General features: G+C 44.5%; 1 protein-coding gene across 30 annotated transcripts in view; it reads left to right on the forward strand.

Annotated features, from left to right (window-relative positions):
* The window catches only part of LRRFIP1 (LRR binding FLII interacting protein 1), a 156,970-nt gene that overhangs the window by 16,449 nt on the left and 121,732 nt on the right, over positions 1-18,789 (forward strand). The window lies entirely within an intron of this gene.

An 18,789-nucleotide genomic window follows, 5' to 3' on the forward strand; every position in this document is an offset into this window, starting at 1 on the left:
AGGATTTAATTTGGCCAGGTGTGGGTTCTCAGAAATGTTCTTTTTGATTCCCCTTCACTCTGGCCAGGGTGGTTTGCGACCTTACCCCTCCTTCATGTAATAAGATATAGAGGGGAAAATTAAAGCAAGAAACCAAATCCTTTTCCTGTTTACTCCTACAGTTTTTCCCTCTTTCCAGTTCCTTGTTTTTACGGTTTTTCCTCCCTCGTGTTTCTCCGTTGGCTTTTGTTGCAATGTATGCACTTGGAAAAAATCTTCTGAATGATCCTAGTGATGGGGCTTTGGCCTCATTGGGCGTTGTGTGCACGATCGGGTTGCATTGCACCCTGCCGGCGCGATGAGCTCGCACTCCCTAAAAAGGCAATCATTGTGTCCAGGAAAACTCTGCTAGGTTAATGGCACATGCCCAGGGGCTGAAGTCACTTGGACCAAGGTTTGTAGAACATGCTCCGTGTGGCTTTCCTGTTGGGGCAGGGGGATTGGGCCAGAGGAATTTAGGTGTATTAATACACCCTGCCAGGTGCAATAAATAGCCACCTTTGCCTGACCTTAACCTCACCTAAGCGCCATGCTCCTCAAGAGCCCTGGGCACCCCAGGAGTAACTGAAAACCTCTGGAGGAGAGTTACGCTGGTGTTCTTGGGTTAGAGGCGGGTGGCAGGCTGGAGAATTAGGATGGAAATAAAAATGAGTCAGTGTTGGTGATGCGTTTTGTGAAACCGGAAATCTTAGTTAGAATGATAGAGAATACGTAACCTGTTCTCAGCAACTTTGTTTTAACTGACAACAGGATTTTCCCAGTTTTCCCACTAATGTCTCTTTTCTGTTCTAGGATCCATCTGGGATCCACATTGCATTTTGTCATCAGTTCACCTTGGACTCCTCCAATCCATGACGATTTCTCAGTATTTACTTGTCTTCCCGACCTGGTGCTTTTGAAGAGTAGCTGTTAGGTATCTTGTAGAATTTGGATTTGTCTGATTAGACTGAAGTCTTGGATTTGGGGGAAGAATCGCACAAAGGTGAAGCGCCCTTTCCCTCACATCCTACAGGGACACACGGCACCAATGTGGCTTCTTACTGAGGATGCTGACCTCGATCACCAGCCTGAGGTGGTGTCTGCAGGTTTCTCCTCTATAAAGTTACTGATTCTCCCTCTCCCTGCTCTGGAAGCAAGTCACTAAGTCCAGCCCACATCCAGGGAAATGGACTTAGGCTGCCCATCCTGGCAGGAGGAGGATCAAAGAATTAGTGGTCCTGAGGTTAGAACCATCACCATCATTAGTAAATTTGGAGAGAGATACTCAGAGGCTATGCAGATATCCTGTGTCACCCTGACGTATTCATCCATGGATAGGTCATTCTTCTTTTAGTGTGAGTATCAAAAGCAGGTTATTCAGTGCAACCAGTGAACTTGAGAGCAGGGACTGGGAAGCCCTGGAGTTGTCGTGGCTCAGCCCCGTGCCCCTGGCTGTGTTCCTTCCCTCCTCACTGCCAAGATGCTGCTGAGCCCTGGTCTCACAAACACCTTTGAGTGGTCTGCTCACTGCTGGGGACATGGACTCCGACACCTTCCTACCCCTCACCGTTCCCCTCTCCTCCGACTTGCCACCGCCAAAGCCAGCAGTGACAAAGGAGGTGCCAGGGGCAGCTGCTCCAGCAGGAGCTCTCTCTGTACCCTGGACCCTGACATGGATGAAAACAAGATATGCTTGGGAGATAATTCTGTTAACTTTGTCTTCTTTTGGGAGGTGTGGTGGCTAAATACTTGAATGAAGGTTTTATGATGGGTGGAAAGAGTAACAACTTTCTTCATCCTAACTCAATGTCACTCTTCATGATGTACTCAGTTATTCCCTTTTAGAAATTATCTTAAACAAGGGTGAGCAATGGAATGTGAGAAAGATCAAAGAAATGCAGAGCAGACTAAGAAAGATGAAACATCTGGATTGCAGAGAAGGGTGACCTTTCCCTAGAAAATATCAACACTAAATCTTTACAAAGCCCTGTCCACTGGGTTCTAGGGAGCACTGCAAATGGACTGGTCCCTAAGCTCTGGCCTGCTTCTCCACTCCTGTGAGACAGTTAACTTTTTTCTTTTCCTTAGCTCTGTTCCTCGCCGTGGGGACTCTGGATAACAACAGACAACAACAGAGCCCATGGTAGCAGCAGCGAAGGAGTTAATATGCACCATGTGTCTAAGCCCTTTTCATTTTACTTCTTTATAAATTTTTAACGTATTTATTTAAAACATAAACATCGATATTCTGATTAGTTCACAGGAACAATTATTGTCATTAGGGAAGATGGAAATTTACTAGCTATTTTCCTCCTTTCATTTTTTTAAAAAAATATATATGTATTACATTTTTTTCTTCAACTTTTATTTTAAGTTCAGGCATACATATGCAGGCTGTGCAGGTTTGTTGCACAGGTAAATGTGTGCCAAGGGGGTTTGCTGCACAGATCATCCTATCATCCAGGTATTAAGCCCAGCATCCATTAGCTATTCTTCCTGATGCTCTCCCTCCCCACCCCACCCTCCGACAAGCCCCACTGTGTGTGAGAACATGCGGTGTTTGGTTTTCCTATTCTGCGTTAGTTTGCTGAGGATAATGGAAGCCCTTTCCTTAACTCATTAAATGGGTAAATGTTTGCCCCCACAAGCCCGCATTCGTATTTTGAAGCCCTAACCCCCCGTGTAGCTGTATTTGGAGATGGGGTCTCTAAGAAAGTAATTAAGGTTAAATGAGGTCATAAGGGTGGGGCCCTGATCCAATAGAATTATTGCCCTTGTAAGAAGAGACACCAGAGAGCTCACTCTGCCTCCACATGGGCACACAGTGTGGGCCGTGTGTGCACACAGCGAGAAGGTGGCCGTCTGCAAGCCAGGAACTTGCTGGCACTTTGATCTGGAATGTTCCAGTCTCCAAAGCTCTGAGAACATACATTTCTGTTGTTTAAGCCACCCAGTCTGTGGTGTTTTGTTACAGCAGCCTTAGCAGACTGAGACAGGCAGATACCATCATTCCCATATGAAAATTGAAGAGACTGAATCATAGAAAGGGGTCGCTTGCTGTATTGCTCTGTTGATTTTTCCTTCTAATAGTTTTGCTTTCTACATTTACTGTAATGTTCAGTTCATCAAGGCTCCTGACCATGATGGTTTGTTGTAAACTTCCCCACTTAACAGTATCCTCTGCTTCCTTTTTCCTCATTTGACGTTTTTCACTTTGAATTCTCCTTTCTCCAATGTTAGCATCTGAAACCCTTTGTGTTGGGCAGGATAGGCCAAGTCTGATGCTGTTACAAACATCCTGAAGACCCATAGGCCTACAGTGACCACAGCGTCTCTCTTGGGCACACTGGAGGCCATCGGCGGTGTGCAGGGCCTCTGCTCACTGTAGTCTCAGTCCCTGCCCAATGGGACGTGGCTCTCATGGCTTCTGCTGTCAGCACAGACTCATTCACTGGCTCTTAACACTTCTGCCCAGAAGTGGCACAGATGGTGGAAAGGTGCCAGGTGGGCTCCTCTAGCCAATGTGAGGGCCTTTGTACAAAGGAGAAAAGGGGAAAAAGAGCCCACCCACTGGTGCAGGGCTAGGAGAGTACAGGGTGTCCCTTCCCTCAGATGGGTGCCCCCCCACCCTGCAGCAGGGTTGAGGGAGCAGAAGCGGGGTCCTGCCCTGTTGCCTGGTGGCCGGGCACTCGCTGCAGGCAGGGCGGAGGGATAAGGAGCAGAGTCCTGCCCTGTTGCCCAGTGGCCGGGCAATCACTGCACGCAGGGTGGAGGGAGCAGGAGCAGAGTCCTGCCCTGTCACCCCGTGGCCAGCCACTCACTGCAGGCAGGTGGAGGGAGCAGGGGCAGGGTCACGCCCTGTCGCCCTGTGGCTGGCCACTCACTGCACGCAGGGTTTTGCCGTCTTTATGTCTTCAGGGCATTTCCATGAGAAGTGGGGGCTGCTGCCAAGACAGCATTTCAAACCATTCTTGAAGCAGGAACCACATCTGCGTGTGAATTTTTCCAGAATCTGGGGGAAGAACTTACTTGTTTCTTTGATATTCTAAATAATCAGTACAGCTTCCGACAGTAGTGGCCTCCAAACCTGAAATAGAGGCAGTGTATGAGTCCACGGGTCTTTTTGCTTGGTTTTGCTTTGCTTTCTTTACTTGGATTCTGACACTCCACTCGCGTGTTTCCACATTCAATTCCATTTGAATGACTTTGGTGCTTCTCAGCCAGCTGTGGACCCAGGCAGCCCTGAGCCCTAGCCCTTCCCCTAGCAGCCAACTCAGCACCCGTGTTCTAAGGACGCAGGAGTCTAGAAATAGCTGCGATTCAGAGCATGTTTTCCCGACAACTGCTAATTCTCTCCTGACACCCTAATGCTGCTCTTTCCCTATTTTAGGGATTGTTCTTTGCTGAAATTACGTGGCACACATCAAAAGTGTTTTACCAGTGTCCAGGGTGTTCATTGTAATCTGGTATAACAAGATGCCTCACAGCCAGGTGCCGTTGGCTCCTGCTTGTAATCCCAGCGCTTTGGGAGGCCAAGGTGGGAGGATCCCTTGAGGCCAGGAGTTTGAGACCAGCCTGGTCAATGTAATGAGACCCCCATCTCTACAAGAAAAAAAAAAAGATACCGCAGTTCACGCAGTTCAGGTATTTGTTCTGTGAACTTGGGGAAGTCATATAAACTCAACTTTTCTTTGTCTCTCTTGCCTGTGATGAGTAACAGAAACCATCTTCCCAGAAACTATCACCACCCACCCCCAGCCCAGCCCGAGCAGCCCAGATCCAGGAAGGAGGTCAGAGCCTGCGTGACTGTGTGGCAAGGATCCCCCTCAAAGCAGGCAGTGATCCCCCTCAAAGCAGGCAGTGATGACCAGGCTCCCCAGGGGAAGGAAAAATGGTTGATTACCCCACCTCACTTTCTCAAGTTCCTGAAAGCCTCCCATCTTTTCAGGATGTTTTCCTTCTGCTTCCTTTCTGGGGTGATATTGCAATGCATGTGTCAGTCCCATTGTTCTAGCTGCCTTGAAGGAGTTCCAGAAACAGGCATGGCTGGTGAGAGAGGAGGCGTCCTTGTCACCATCCTTCGTTGCCTCCCATCTGTGGTCAGCACGGAGGCTGCCCTGGGTCTTGGCCGGCCCCTGGAGCTGGAGGAGGTGCTGGGCCATGGTTTGGAAGCTCCCGTGGTCCCAGCCTCAGAGCCCCGTTCGCTGTGACCTGGCTGGGTCAAAGCCTGGCCCCAGAACAGCCCCTCCCTCCCCAACCACAGCTGTGCCCAGCTAAGAACACTGTAGGCCGGGCGTGGTGGCTCACACCTGTAATCCCAGCACTTTGGGAGGCCAGGGCGGGCAGATAACTTGAGGTCAGGAGTTCAAGACCAACCTGGCCAACATAGTGAAACCCCATCTCTACTAAAAACACAAAAAATTAGCCAGGCATAGTGGTGGGTGCCTGTAATCCCAGCTACTGGGGAGGCTGAGGCGGGAGAATTGCTTGAGCCCAGGAGGTGGAGGTTGCAGTGAGCCAAGATTGTGCCATTGCACTCCAGCCTGGGCAACCAAGAGAGATTCTGTCTCAAAAAAAAAAAGAACACTGTGGTGTGAGAGGCAATTGTGGGTCAGCCTGAGGGCACACCCAGTGTAACTTTCACAGGTGTTTTGTTTTTCTGAGAAGGTGACTTTTCCCGGTTGCTGTCCATGCAGACTGTGAGGGATGTTCACATGTCACATTTCTCACCAGAGTCCTCGTCCCATCGCCTCCTCTCTCCCTGCTGCGGTTCGGAAGCTCCACGGGGGCCAGTGTTGTTCAGGCCTCACCAGTCCTTGGTCATGCCACTCGGGCTGAGTTCATTTACCTGCTCATTCATGTATTCACTTTTCCTCCGATTCAACAAAAAAAAATTGATTACCCCCGGCATGTCCTAATATACTGCAGCCTTCGAAAGAGATGTAGTCCTCATCTGAAAGGTCATCCTTTCAAGTGTCCATCCATCCACTGGGCAGATTTTTACTTAGCACATTCCCTGTGCTGGGGACTTCCCCGGGCACTGGGGACACTGTAGTGCACAAACCGAAGTCCCCACGCTCTGTGACCCTGAAGATAAACTGCTGAGCAGACAGCTCTGTAACATGCCAAGTGTTGGAAAGGGCTCCAGAGGAAATAGGGTGGAGAGAGGAACAAGAAGGGCAAATGGGGAGGTTGCTGTTTTCTGTGGGGTGCCAGAGGAGGGCTCCTGGGCAAGGTGATGTTCATGGCAGTGGGAAAGACAGCAGGTGCAACAGTGGAGAAGGATGCCAGCCTGACCTGTCTGACTCTCAGCATGGGGGCTGTTGTGGCTGAGCAGAGAGATCCGAAGGAAGAGTGGGGAGAAATGAGGGAGGGGAGACAGCTGGGGGCGAGACTCCCTGGGGCTGTGTAGGCAGCAGTAAGACTTGGATTTTCCCCCTAGCAAGAGGGGTGGCTATTGGACAGCTCAGACAGAAACCTGGCTGCTCTGGCCTGTGTTAAGAGGATTCTTCCTCGCACTGTGTGGAGGACAGCCCTGGATGGCCGGGCAGGTTACGCACTGCAGAAGCCCTGGGAGCACCCTTCACACTGACTCCTGTGTGAATGACCATCACAGCCTAGGCGGGGCTGGCTGTAGGAGCAGCAGACCAGCAGGGGCAAGAGCAGAAGCCAGAGACCAGGCTGGATGTTGGCACAGTGACCGCAGGAGAGAAGAATGTTGCCAGACCAGAGTGGAGCCAGGGGCTGCAGGGGTGGAGAAGTATTTGCATTCTGCATGCCTTCTGCAAGTAGAGCCTGTGGGGTTTGCTGATGGATTAGAATATGGGATGGGAGAGAGAGGGAGATCAAAGATGGTCCCGGGGTTTTCCCCTGCATGACCAAAGTGGATGTTGAGGATTGACCTGTGCCAGTGTGGGAAGCTGGGTAAATGTCGGGTTCTTGGGGGGAAACCTGGTTGCCTCTGCTGGGCACTCTGCCCTCAGGCCTCCACATCCTCCTTGAAATGCATATCGGGTCACTCTGGGGTAGGGGTTTCTGATTAGGGGAGTTCAGAGGCTTATTCACAGCCCCTAAGGTATAGACTAAAATTAATTTATGTAACATGTATCATACTCTTTAAGTTGGAGGTTTTAAAAATGAATTTTAATTTAAAAATTGTCAAACATACCCCAAATTAGAGAGGCTAGTACGAAGAACACCTATACATCTGTCACCCAGATTCAACAAGGTTTTACCGTATTGCTTTACCTGGCTCTTTCTTTCTTTTTCTGGGTGTCTTTGCTCACAGTATTTTGAAGCACATTCCAGGTGCAGGGTCACCTCGCTCTTCAGTGTGCACGTCTAAAGCAGCACTGTGTTCTCACACAACCACAGTGCTTTCACGTCTAATCAAATTCACTTGAATTCCTTGGTATCATCTAATATCTAAAACATAATAAACTTTTTTCCAATTATGTCAAAAAGTGTCATATTACAATTGGTTGGTTTGAATCAGGATCTAGAGAGTCCACGCATCATGTCTGGGTGTTCTGCCTCCTACACCTCCTTCCATCTGGGAAGCTCCCTCCCTGCCATGTTGCTGTGGAAACCAAGGCACTGGATCAGTAGAGCACCCTACAGTCTGGCTGCTTGCTTCCTTCCAGTGTCATTTCACTTGTTCCTCTCTCCTCTGTATTTCCTGTAAGTGAAAATTAGCTCTAGGACAGTGCTGTTAGAAATGTAATATGAGCCACATATGTAATTTAAAATTTTATATTAGCCACATTTTTAAAAAACGAAATGCGTAAAATCAATTTTAATAATATATTTTATGTAAATTGATAAATCAAAAGAGCATTTCAGCATGTAATCAATATAAAAAATTGTTAATGAGAGATGTTACACTCTTTTTATTGCATTAAGCCTTTGGAATCTGGCATGTACTTTGCACAGGTAGCCTCTCAGCTTTAGTTCACAGGCTTGGGTGCTGCCCGTGGCTGCATTGGGCTGTGCAGCTCCAGCGGCTCCACCCGATTCTGGCGTACCTTTTGCTCCTAGGTGGTGCTGTGTGCTTCCTGTTGTGTGGCACTGGGAGGCCCTCAGTGGTCGTCCCATGTTTAGTGAAAAGTAGGTGCAGGTGGTGACGGCAGATCTTTCCATCATAAACTTGTCCATCATGAAAGCAGTGGCGCCCCCACTCTCTGGATGGAGAAGACTGGAGAGAAGTCAGGGAATTAAAAGCCCCAACTTGCACCTTACCTTTCAAGTTCCTATTTGACATCCACAGGGAAAAATAAACTACACAGTTGGATCTGAGTCTGGAATTCAAGATCTGAGCTGGAGATATAAATTTGGGAGTTGTCAGTGTGTCAATGATGTGAACACGGCTGGATGAGATCACCAAGGGCACCAGGGCCAGTGCTGAGAGGTCACAGAGATGCAGAACCAGCAAAGGGAGTTGGACATTGTCCCAGAGGCCAAGTGAGATGAGAAGTGCCCAATGGATATAAAGGTTACAGCAACCTTGATGAGAGCTGGTTCAGTGGAGTAATGCGGTGAGCACCTGGCTGATGTAGGTTCAAGAGAGGAGATTCCTCAAAAAAGTGAAATAGAATTACCATATAATTTGGCAGTTGTACTTCTGAGTGTTCACCCAAAAGACCTGAAAGCAGTGTCTCAAAGAGGTACTTGTACAGCAGTGTTCATAGCAGCATATACACTAGCAACAAACTATCCAAAAAAGAAATCAAGAAAACAATCTTGGCTGGGCACAGTGGCTCACACCTGTAATCCCAGCATTTGGGGAAGCCAAGGAGAGAGGATTGCCTGATCTCAGGTTGAGAATGCTGTGAGCCATGATCGTGCCACTGCACTCCAGCCTGGGCTACAGAGTGACACCCTGTTATGTGGTTTGGCCCTGTGTCCCCACCCAAATCTCATGTTGAATTATGATCTTTGTGTTGGGGGAGGAGCCTGATGGGAGGTAATTGGATCATGGGGGCAGATTTCTCCCTTTCTATTCTTGTGATAGTTCTCCCGAGATCTGGTTGTTTAAAAGTGTGTAGCACTTCCCCCTTCACTCTCTCTCTCCTGCCGCCATGTGAAGGTGCTTGCTTCCCCTTTACCCTTCCACCATGATTGTAAGTTTCCTGAGACCTCCCCAGCCATGCTTCCTGTATAGCCTGTGGAACTGTAAATCAGTTAAATCTCTTTTCTTCATAAATTACCCAGTCCCAGGTAACTGTTTATATCAGTGTGAGAACAGAGTAATACACCCTGTCTCAAAAAAGAAAAATAAAGAAAAGAATCCCATTTACAATAGCTACAAAAAAAAAGCACTTTAGGATTAAATTTAAACAAGGAGGTGAAGGATCTGTACATTAAGAACTACAAAACATGATGAAAAAAATTGAAAGAGACACAAATAAATGTGAAGATATCCCATGTTCATGGACTGGAAGAATTAATATTGTTAAAATGCCCATGCTACCCAAAGCAATCTACAGATTCAATGCAATCCCTATCAAAACTCCAATGACATTGCTCACAAAAATAGAAAAAATAAAATAAAATTTGTACCAAATCAGAAAAGACTCCAAATAGTCAAAGCAATCTTGAGCAATAAGAACAAAGCTGGAGACATCACACTACCTGATTCCAAAATCTAATGCAAAGCTGTAACCATCAAAACAGCATGGTACTGGCATAAACAGAAACAGGTGGACCAGTGGAAGAATAGCGAGCCCAGAAATAAATCCACGCATTTCCAGTCGATTGTTTTTTGACACAGTTGCCAAGATCACACTATGGGGAAAGGATAATCTCTTCAATAAGTGATGTTGGGGAAAACTGTCCACCTGCAGAAGAATGAAATTAGACCCTCATCTCATTCCATATAAAAAAATCAACTCAAAATGTATTAAAGACTTAAATGTAAGACCTGAAACTATAAAACTAGTAGGAGAAAACATAAGGCGAAAGCTCCATGATATTGTTCCAAAAACAATGATTTTTTTGGATATGACTCAAGAGCACAGGCAACAGAAGAAAAAACAGACAAACGGGATTGCACTAAACTAAAAAGCCTCTGCACAGCAACGGAAACAACAGAGTAAAATGACAACCTAACCTACGGAATGGGAGAAAATATTTGTAAACTGTGCATCTGATAAGGGGTTAATATCCAAAATAAGCAGTAAATATAAACAAATTAATAGCAAGAAAACAAATAACCTGGTTTTAAAATGGACAAAGGACCCAAATAGGCATTTTTCAAAAGAAGACATACAAATGGCCAATAGATACATGAAAAAAAAATGCTTGACATCATTAATCATCAGGGAAATGCAAATTAAAACCACAATGAGATATCATCTCACACCTGTTAGAATGGCTATGATCAAAATGAAAAGAGATAACAAGTGTCACAGGAAATGTGGAGAAAAGGGAACCATCGTACACTGTTGGTGGGAATGTAAATCAGTACAGCCATTGTAGAAAACAGTATGGAAATTCCTCAGAAAATTAAGAAGAAAACTACTATATGATACAGTGATCCCACTTCTGGGTATGTCTCCAAAGGATATGAAATCAGTATGTTGAAAATATTCCTTTTTTTTTTTTTTTTTTTTTTTGAGACAGAATCTCACTCTGTCACCCAGGCTGGAGTGCAATGGCGCAATCTCTGCTCACTGCAACCTCCGCCTCACGGATTCAAGTGATTCTCCTGCCTCAGCCTCCCGAGTAGCTGGGATTACAGGCACCTGCCAGCATGCCTGGCTACTTTTTGTATTTTTAGTAGAGATGGGTTTTCACCATGTTGGCCAGGCTGGTCTCGAACTCCTGACCTCCAGTGATCCCCTGCCTTGGCCTCCCAAAGTGCTGGGATTACAGGCATGAGCCACCACTCCTGGCCTGTTGAAAATATATCTACACTCCCACATTCCCTGCAGCACTATTCACAATAACCAAGATATGGAATCAACCTAAGTGTCTAACAACAGATGAATAGATAAAGAAAATGTGGTATCGAGACACAATGGAGTACTCTTCAGCCTTCAACGTGAAGGAGATCCTGTCATTTTCAACAGCATGGAGGAATCTGGAAGACACTATGATATGTCAAATAAACCAGGCACAGAAAGACGAATACCACGTGATCTCACTTCTATGTGAGATCTAAAAGTCACAAAGAAACAGAGAGTTGAATGGTGATAACCAGAGAATGGGGCGTGGCAGGGTTGGGTAGATGTCAGTCAAACAGCACAAAATCTCAGTTACACAGGAAGAGTGAGTTCAAGAGATCTATTGTACATCATGTTGACCATAATTAATAACAGCGTTATTAATTATAACAATAATTACTATTACTAAATAATTATAACAATTATTATACTTGTATCCTTGAAACTTACTGAGAGTAGATTTTAAATGTTCTCACCACAAAACCGATAAATATGTGAAATGGTGCACATATCAATTAGCTTGATTTAGCCATTCCATGATATATATATATCAAGACATTATGTTGCACACCATAAAAATACATAATTTCTTATTTTTAATTGAAAATAAAAATAAATTATTTTAGAAAATTGAAACCTAGGTCTCAAGGAGATATTTATACTCCAACGTTCATAGTAGTATTATTTGCAATGGCCAAGAAGTAAAAACAACTTGACAGTTCAGATTGTCATCACTGGAGAAGTAGATAAACAAAATGTAGTATATACATACAATGGAACATTATTTTAAGAGACAGGAAATTCTGACACATGCTACAACAACGATAACATTATGCTAAATGAAATAAGCTAATTACAAAAATGCTGCATGATTCTACTTATAGGAGGACCCTAGAGGAGTCAAATTCACAGAGACAGAATGTAGACTGGTGAGTGCCGGGGGCTGGGGGCAGGGAGGGGAATTAGTGTTTTGCAGGGACAGAGTTTCAGTTTGGGGAAGATGAAGAAGTTCTGAAGATGGATGGTGGTGAAGATTGCACAACAATGTGAATGGACTTAATGCCATGGAATTGTACATTTTAAAATAGTTGAGGCCGGGCACAGTGGCTCGCTCACACCTGTATCCCAGCACTTTGGGAGGCCAAGGTGGGTGGATCACGAGGTCAAGAGATGGAGACCATCCTGGCCAACATGGTGAAACCCCGTCTCTACTAAAAATACAAAAATTAGCTGGGCGTGGTGGCGCACACCTGTAGTCTCAGCTATTCGGGAGGCTGAGGCAGGAGAATCACTTGAACCCGGGAGACGGAGGTTGCAGTGAGCCAAGATCGCGCCACTGCACTCCAGCCTGGCAACAGAGTAAGACTCTGTCTCAAAAAAGAAAAAAAAGTAGTTGTGATGGCCAATTTCATGTTATGTGTATTTTACCACAGTTTTTTAAGGGTTGAGGGAAGAGTGGGAAACTGAGGCAGAGTTGAGCTGTAGGGACAAGGTGGAGAGCAGAGTCTGAGTCCCAGATGGGAGATGAGGATGAGGAGCAGGGACCAGAAAAAAATGTGAAAAGGAGAGAAGGGAGGAGTCATGCTGTGAAGAAGTTTAGCTGTACAGGAGATGAAGGGCCAGACATGTAAAAATGTTACACAGTTAAGAAAAGAGCCAGGTGGGGTGGCTCACGCCTGTAATCCCAGCACATTGGGAGGCCGAGGTGGGCAGATCACCAGGTCAGGAGATCGAGACCATCCTGGCTAACATGGTGAAACCCCGTCTCTACTAAAAATACAAAAAAATTAGCTGGGCGTGGTGACAGGCGCCTGTAGTCCCAGCTACTCAGGAGGCTGAGGCAGGAGAATGGCGTGAACCCAGGAGGCGGAGGTTGTAGTGAGCCGAGATTGCACCACTGCACTCCAGCCTGGGTGACAGAGCGAGACTCTGTCTCAAAAAAAAAAAAAAGAAAAGAAAAGAAAGCAATTGTTTTTGGCTACTTCACCATGAACTTGGAGGCCTCAAAAAACTCCAGCAGACTCTTGATACAGTATACCTTTTAGGCAAGGCTGAAAGTACTTCCAGGGAGCAACTCTACAAAACAGATCATACAGAACAGATTACATAAAACAGACACCTTTGGGTGATGGAATGTTCTAAAATTAGATGATGCTGATGGTTGTACTGCTCAGTAAATATACTAAAAATCTTTTAATTATACATTTAAAGCAGATGAATTTTATGGTATGTAAATTATATATACCTCAGTAAAGCTGTACACACACACACACGCATACACACACACACTCCTGCTTCCCTGTAACCCTACTTGTCTCTTACTCACAGTCTCCCTGCCCTCTGCCAGCTGCCCCCATTTCACCATGAAAAGAGCAATTGAAGTGTTGGAGCTGTGTCACTGGCAGCGTCATCTGTTCAGGTCCTGTCATAATTTTGGAACTTGAAAGCATTTTAATCTAGACATGGTGACCTCATCGGAGATGCTCCCCAAGTGGCCCAGGGAGGCTCCGCTGTACTTATGGGATTCCCCCAAGTTAGGGGCCATAAAAGCGACTCCAGCAGATGACAGGATGCCGGCTTCCAGCCACATTCACTGCCTGTTCACTGCCTGGTGGAGCGAGGATGGGAGGGTGGCCTTGTCTCCCCGGGCCCCCGCCTGCCACTCAGGACCATCTTGGGGCTCACATTTCTATGCGGCTGCCCATGTCTTCTGCAGATGGAGGAACAGCTGGCTGTGCCCAGGCTTGAGTCAGCCACTAGGAACTCACACGGCGGCTCTGCCAGCCAAGGGTATGGGCCTTCTCCAGAGGAGGGGCCTTCAGACGCTGTCTGCCTGGAAATAGCTCTGAGCCGGGCTTTTTGTTTTAGATTCACTCATCACCTCATTCCTTTGGATTTTGTCACGCGGCCCGTGGCTGCCATGAGGGTGTGCTGGACTTGGTGGCCTTTATTAAGCGGCACATTCTCAGGGCAGGCATGGCAGAGGCTGTCCCTTCATTTAGATGGGCTGGGGAGGTGGGGGGTGCCGTTTGGGACTGGATGGAGAGCAGCTGTTATCTGCCAGGGTTTGACTCCATGAAAGATCGCACATTAAAAAGGCATCATTGGGCTGTCTGCTGAGATCAACAGGGACAATTGCTAAGTGCTTTCCAAGATTAATAACCTTAAATAGGACAGTCGTAAGGAAATTATTTATCTCTATCCCGTTTCCGTTATTTGAAAATGAGACTCAGATGGGTCTGTGACTTGCCCAAGGTTATACAACTGCTTTGCCAGGACTCAGGCTTGCTCCAAGTCTCCCGGCAGGACATGGGGCAGAGCCGATTTCATACATCTCCGTCCTCAGCCCTCTCGGCCCCACACCCTCTTCCAGATACTTCATTCAGTAGGTTCTTACAATCTGCTGCTCTTTAACTTCAGCAAGTCATGTCTGCTCATTGCAGAGATCATGTACACATTTATAATAAAAGCAACTGAACAATTTTAGGAAATCAATGTATGCTTGTGACTCACAGTGGAAGTAACATCGTTAAGTCTAGAGAGAAGTTGATTGAGATAAAACTGTGTTGGCCCAAATAGACTGTGTTATCCACATCAGTCTAGTAATTTTAGGTATTTAGTTGGTTTTCAGTGTTTACCAGTAACAACTTTTTTAAAATCATGGGTATCTGGCACATAAAAAGCATTTTAAAATGTTAGTCATTATTTTGCAGTGTGAGTCACTTAATTTGAAAAGCAGCAGACTGTGGCTTTGAGACACCGTCCCTCTGGGAGAGTCGCTCCTGGGAACCTCATACTCAGACTGCTTCCTAGGTCTCTCCCATAGGGCTTGAGCATCCGTATGACTGAAAAACATATTCTTACGCACAGATCTCCAGAGGAACTACTATTTTAGGGCAGAACAATCAAACATAATTTTTAAAAAATCACAATTGCGTCTGGGCACGGTGGCTCACGCCTGTAATCCCAGCACTTTGGGAGGCGGAGGAGGGTGGATCATGAGGTCAGGAGATCGAGACCATCCTGGCTAATACAGTGAAACCCCATCTCTACTAAAAATAAAAAATAAAAAAAATTAGCCGGGCATGGTGGCAGACGCCTGTAGTCCCAGCTACTCAGGAGGCTGAGGCAGGAGAATGGCACGAACCCGGGAGGCGGAGCTTGCAGTGAGCCGAGATCGCGCCACTGCACTCCAGCCTGGGCGACAGAGCGAGACTCCATCTCAAAAAAAAAAAAAAAAAAAAAGACTGAAGGCAAACCTTGCCTTCTCAGTGTCACACTTTTTTTTTTTTTTTTTTTTTTTTTTTTTGAGACAGAGTCTCTCTCTGTCGCCCAGGCTGGAGTGCAGTGGCGCGATCTCGGCTCACTGCAAGCTTCGCCTCCCGGGTTCCCACCATTCTCCTGCCTCAGCCTCCCGAGTAGCTGGGACTACAGGCATGCATCACCATGCCCAGCTAATTTTTGTATTTTTTGTAAAGTTGGGTTTCACCGTGTTTGCCGGGCTGGTCTCAAATTCCTGACCTCAAATGATCTGCCCACCTCAGCCTCCCAAAGTGCTGGGATTACAGACATGAGCCACTGCACCCAGCCGTCACTCATCTTCTAATGGAAAGAATTTGCATTTATAAAAGAAGGATTGACATTTGTAATTTTTCTAAGAAATGGAATTTATGGTGCCAATATAGATGACTCTCAAATCTCACATCGCTGAGTGCTAAGTGAACTTCCTGCTGCTGTGAAAGTTAGCTACAAATCTGTCATATTTGAAGTGAGTTAGAAAGCACGTGGGGAAGATTGACTACATCTCCTGAATCCACTAAAGCTGATTTGGGTGCTCGTTTTGTGATTGGATATATATAGGACATCTTTTTAACTCCCTAATATGATATAACCAAAACCAGTTCTCTGTATTCTCTGTAGAAAACAACACGACAGGCCAGTGTTGACTGAAACCCAACCACATGAACAAAAAGGGCAAAGCCCAACGCTGTTAACCCTCAATGGAGATAATTAAAGACAAAACAAGAGAAATACTGCTTTATTTCTTACTAGGCTGCTAATGAAAAAGACTCACAATTCCACAAACAGGGTGGACATCGCTTTCCGGTTTACTCTTATTTTTTGAAATGTGAGTTATTGGTTCCCAGTTTGAGATTTATTCACTGAATCAACTGTCAGTCTTTTCATTGGGGTTATTTTCATTTTGTTTCATTTTGATTTTGACCTTAACTTCTGGAAACTATAATTGGGGAATAAAAGGTAAGGGGTGTCTCCTGATAGGAATTACATATGTAACATAAATATATAGATACATCTATCTATCTATATATAAGGTGGCAATGCATATATGTATTTAAAAACTAAATAAAACAAAACCAAGATTGTCTAGGCAAATCAGTGCTATGTATAGAATTTCTCTTTGGTTATTTGGGATTATAATCTTGTCTTTATGCAATTCAGGATTACACTGAGAAAAATTAAAGAAAATGTCAAAAGCTATTATACTGGGCAGGGGTAGGGCATGAGTTTAAAGATATTTGAGTATTTTCAATATATCCAAATCATATGTATGCATTTGTTTCTGCCCAATTTGTGAAATATATGGTTTATCATGTCTATCGAAATACTTGCTGAGGAAGGTAAGTTAACTAGTATTTACTGAGCAACTGTATAGGCAGGATTTTGTCTCAATTTCCAAGCAGTGGTTCTTGGCTGTGGCCCTGAGCTCTCTCAAGAACATGGTGCCTGGTATTCCTGCGTGCACACTGAGCATTGTCTAGGACAGAGCACCAAATATTTTATGGAATATCCATGTGACTCACGTATGATTATTCATAAATTACACATTAACTACCACAATAGAAGTTAATTCATTGTACAATATAAACAAAAGTAAATTTAAAGAGGCAAAAAATATAATCAGAAGAGCATGCATTTTATTTCAGAGAACTAGACAAAAATTAAATGTGCCTTGTGTCAGTATGTATTTTTACTTTTTAAACATTTGTAAGTACTATTTGTGATTAATAAAATGCAACTGCTCCTAAAAACATTACTGAATTTATATGTCAATGGAAGTTCACTAATATAATGTGACATTCTGTGGAATTTTACAATGTTACGAAGATAACATAATTCATGATAGAAAAACACTGTTCTAAGATTTTCATCTTCATCAAAGTAAACTTACCCATGCAGGGGCATTTTCTGAAAAAGAGCCCCCAAACCCTTGTTTGCAGTGGTGGAAAAAGGCTGGCAGTGGTAGGGGCATCCCTTGTACCATTTTGGTTTCAGTTACAGTGGAGCTGAGGTTGGATGAAGAATCACAGAAACAGGTCAAGTGTGAGGATGCACGTACCAGCCAGGCAGGGGAGCGAAGACAGAAATGGGAAACATGAGCAAAATGAAACAGAAATAAAGAGAGGAAAAAAATTTAACAGTGAGTAGACAGGCAAAGGCAACATATGTAAAATTGGAGTATTCTAAGAGGAAAACCTAAATAAATGGAACAATGAATATTTTTACATATGAATTAATAAGGCATTCCATAAAGAAGAGTCGAATCTCCACCATGCCCCAGAAAACATAGAGATAGTACAGTCACTACTGAAACAGTCTAATCGTGTTTTCAGATGGCCATGATAAAGAGGTTCTTGAGAAGACAGGCAAAAAACAACAACAACAACAAAAAATCAAGATCAAATGGGAAGATATCCAACCTGGCCTCAATTTCTCCGTGGCAACATTCACTATTAGAAGAAAGTTATGGCAATGCCTACAAAGCCTTAAGGAAAGAAAGCGTGACAGAATTGTTCACGCTTCAAACTGTCATTCAAAAATAAAAGAGGAAAAAAAATGTATTTGTTTATATAGGCATATAATTCCCTAGAAGGATATGTAAAAAAATGAAATTCCATTTTTAAAAAATGCAAGGTTTCAGGAATATCGTCCCCATAATTCCTTCTTGAATAAACTATTGAAGACAATGTCTTCCACCTGACATTGTTCCATGGAATCACTGAGATCCTTTATGAACCTGTAGGCTCAAACCACAGCCCATATGAATTAAATTAGAAGCTCGGTGATAGCACTGAAATATCAATACTTTTTTAAACCCCAAGGTTCAGAACGAGTGCAACCAAGAGATAAGTGAAAGAAGTACACAAGAGAACTGGCAATGAGCGTTATTTAATTGTGGGACTAAGACAAGCATGGAAGTCCTAAAACCAAGGAGAACCACCTGAAAAACTGTGACAAACAGTACAAGGATTTCGGAAGGCAGCTGGGTATAAGCTACTGCCCAGAAATCAATAGCCTCCATATATTCATGCAATAACCAGTTAGAAGACAGAATGGAAGAAAAGGCTTCATATCAATAGCTATAAAATATATAAAATACCAAGGAATAAGGTTGGCATGAGTGCAATTTACATAAAGAAATCTTTAAAACACTACTGAGAAACCAAAACTTTCAACAGCAGAAATGGCATACCATGTTCTTGGATAAGATGAGTTAACACTATAAAAATATCAAACTTCACCAAGTTTATCTACATAGTGCAGGTCCCAATAAAAATATTAATAGAATTTCTTTTGGTACCAGATAGCCTGGTTCTAAAACTTGTATGGAAAAATTAACAAGCAGTAATAACCAAGAAATTTTTTCAAAAAGATTAGTAGGGGGCTGTGCATTAATCTGTTTTCGTACGACTATAAAGAACTGCCCAAGACTGGGTAATTTATAAAGGAAAGAGGTTTAACTGGCTCACAGTTCAGCATAGCTGGGGAGGCCTCAGGAAACTTAAAATCATGGCAGAAGATGAAGGGG

Source organism: Pan troglodytes, chromosome 13 (assembly GCF_028858775.2).
Source record: "Pan troglodytes isolate AG18354 chromosome 13, NHGRI_mPanTro3-v2.0_pri, whole genome shotgun sequence".
NCBI lineage: Eukaryota > Metazoa > Chordata > Mammalia > Primates > Hominidae > Pan > Pan troglodytes.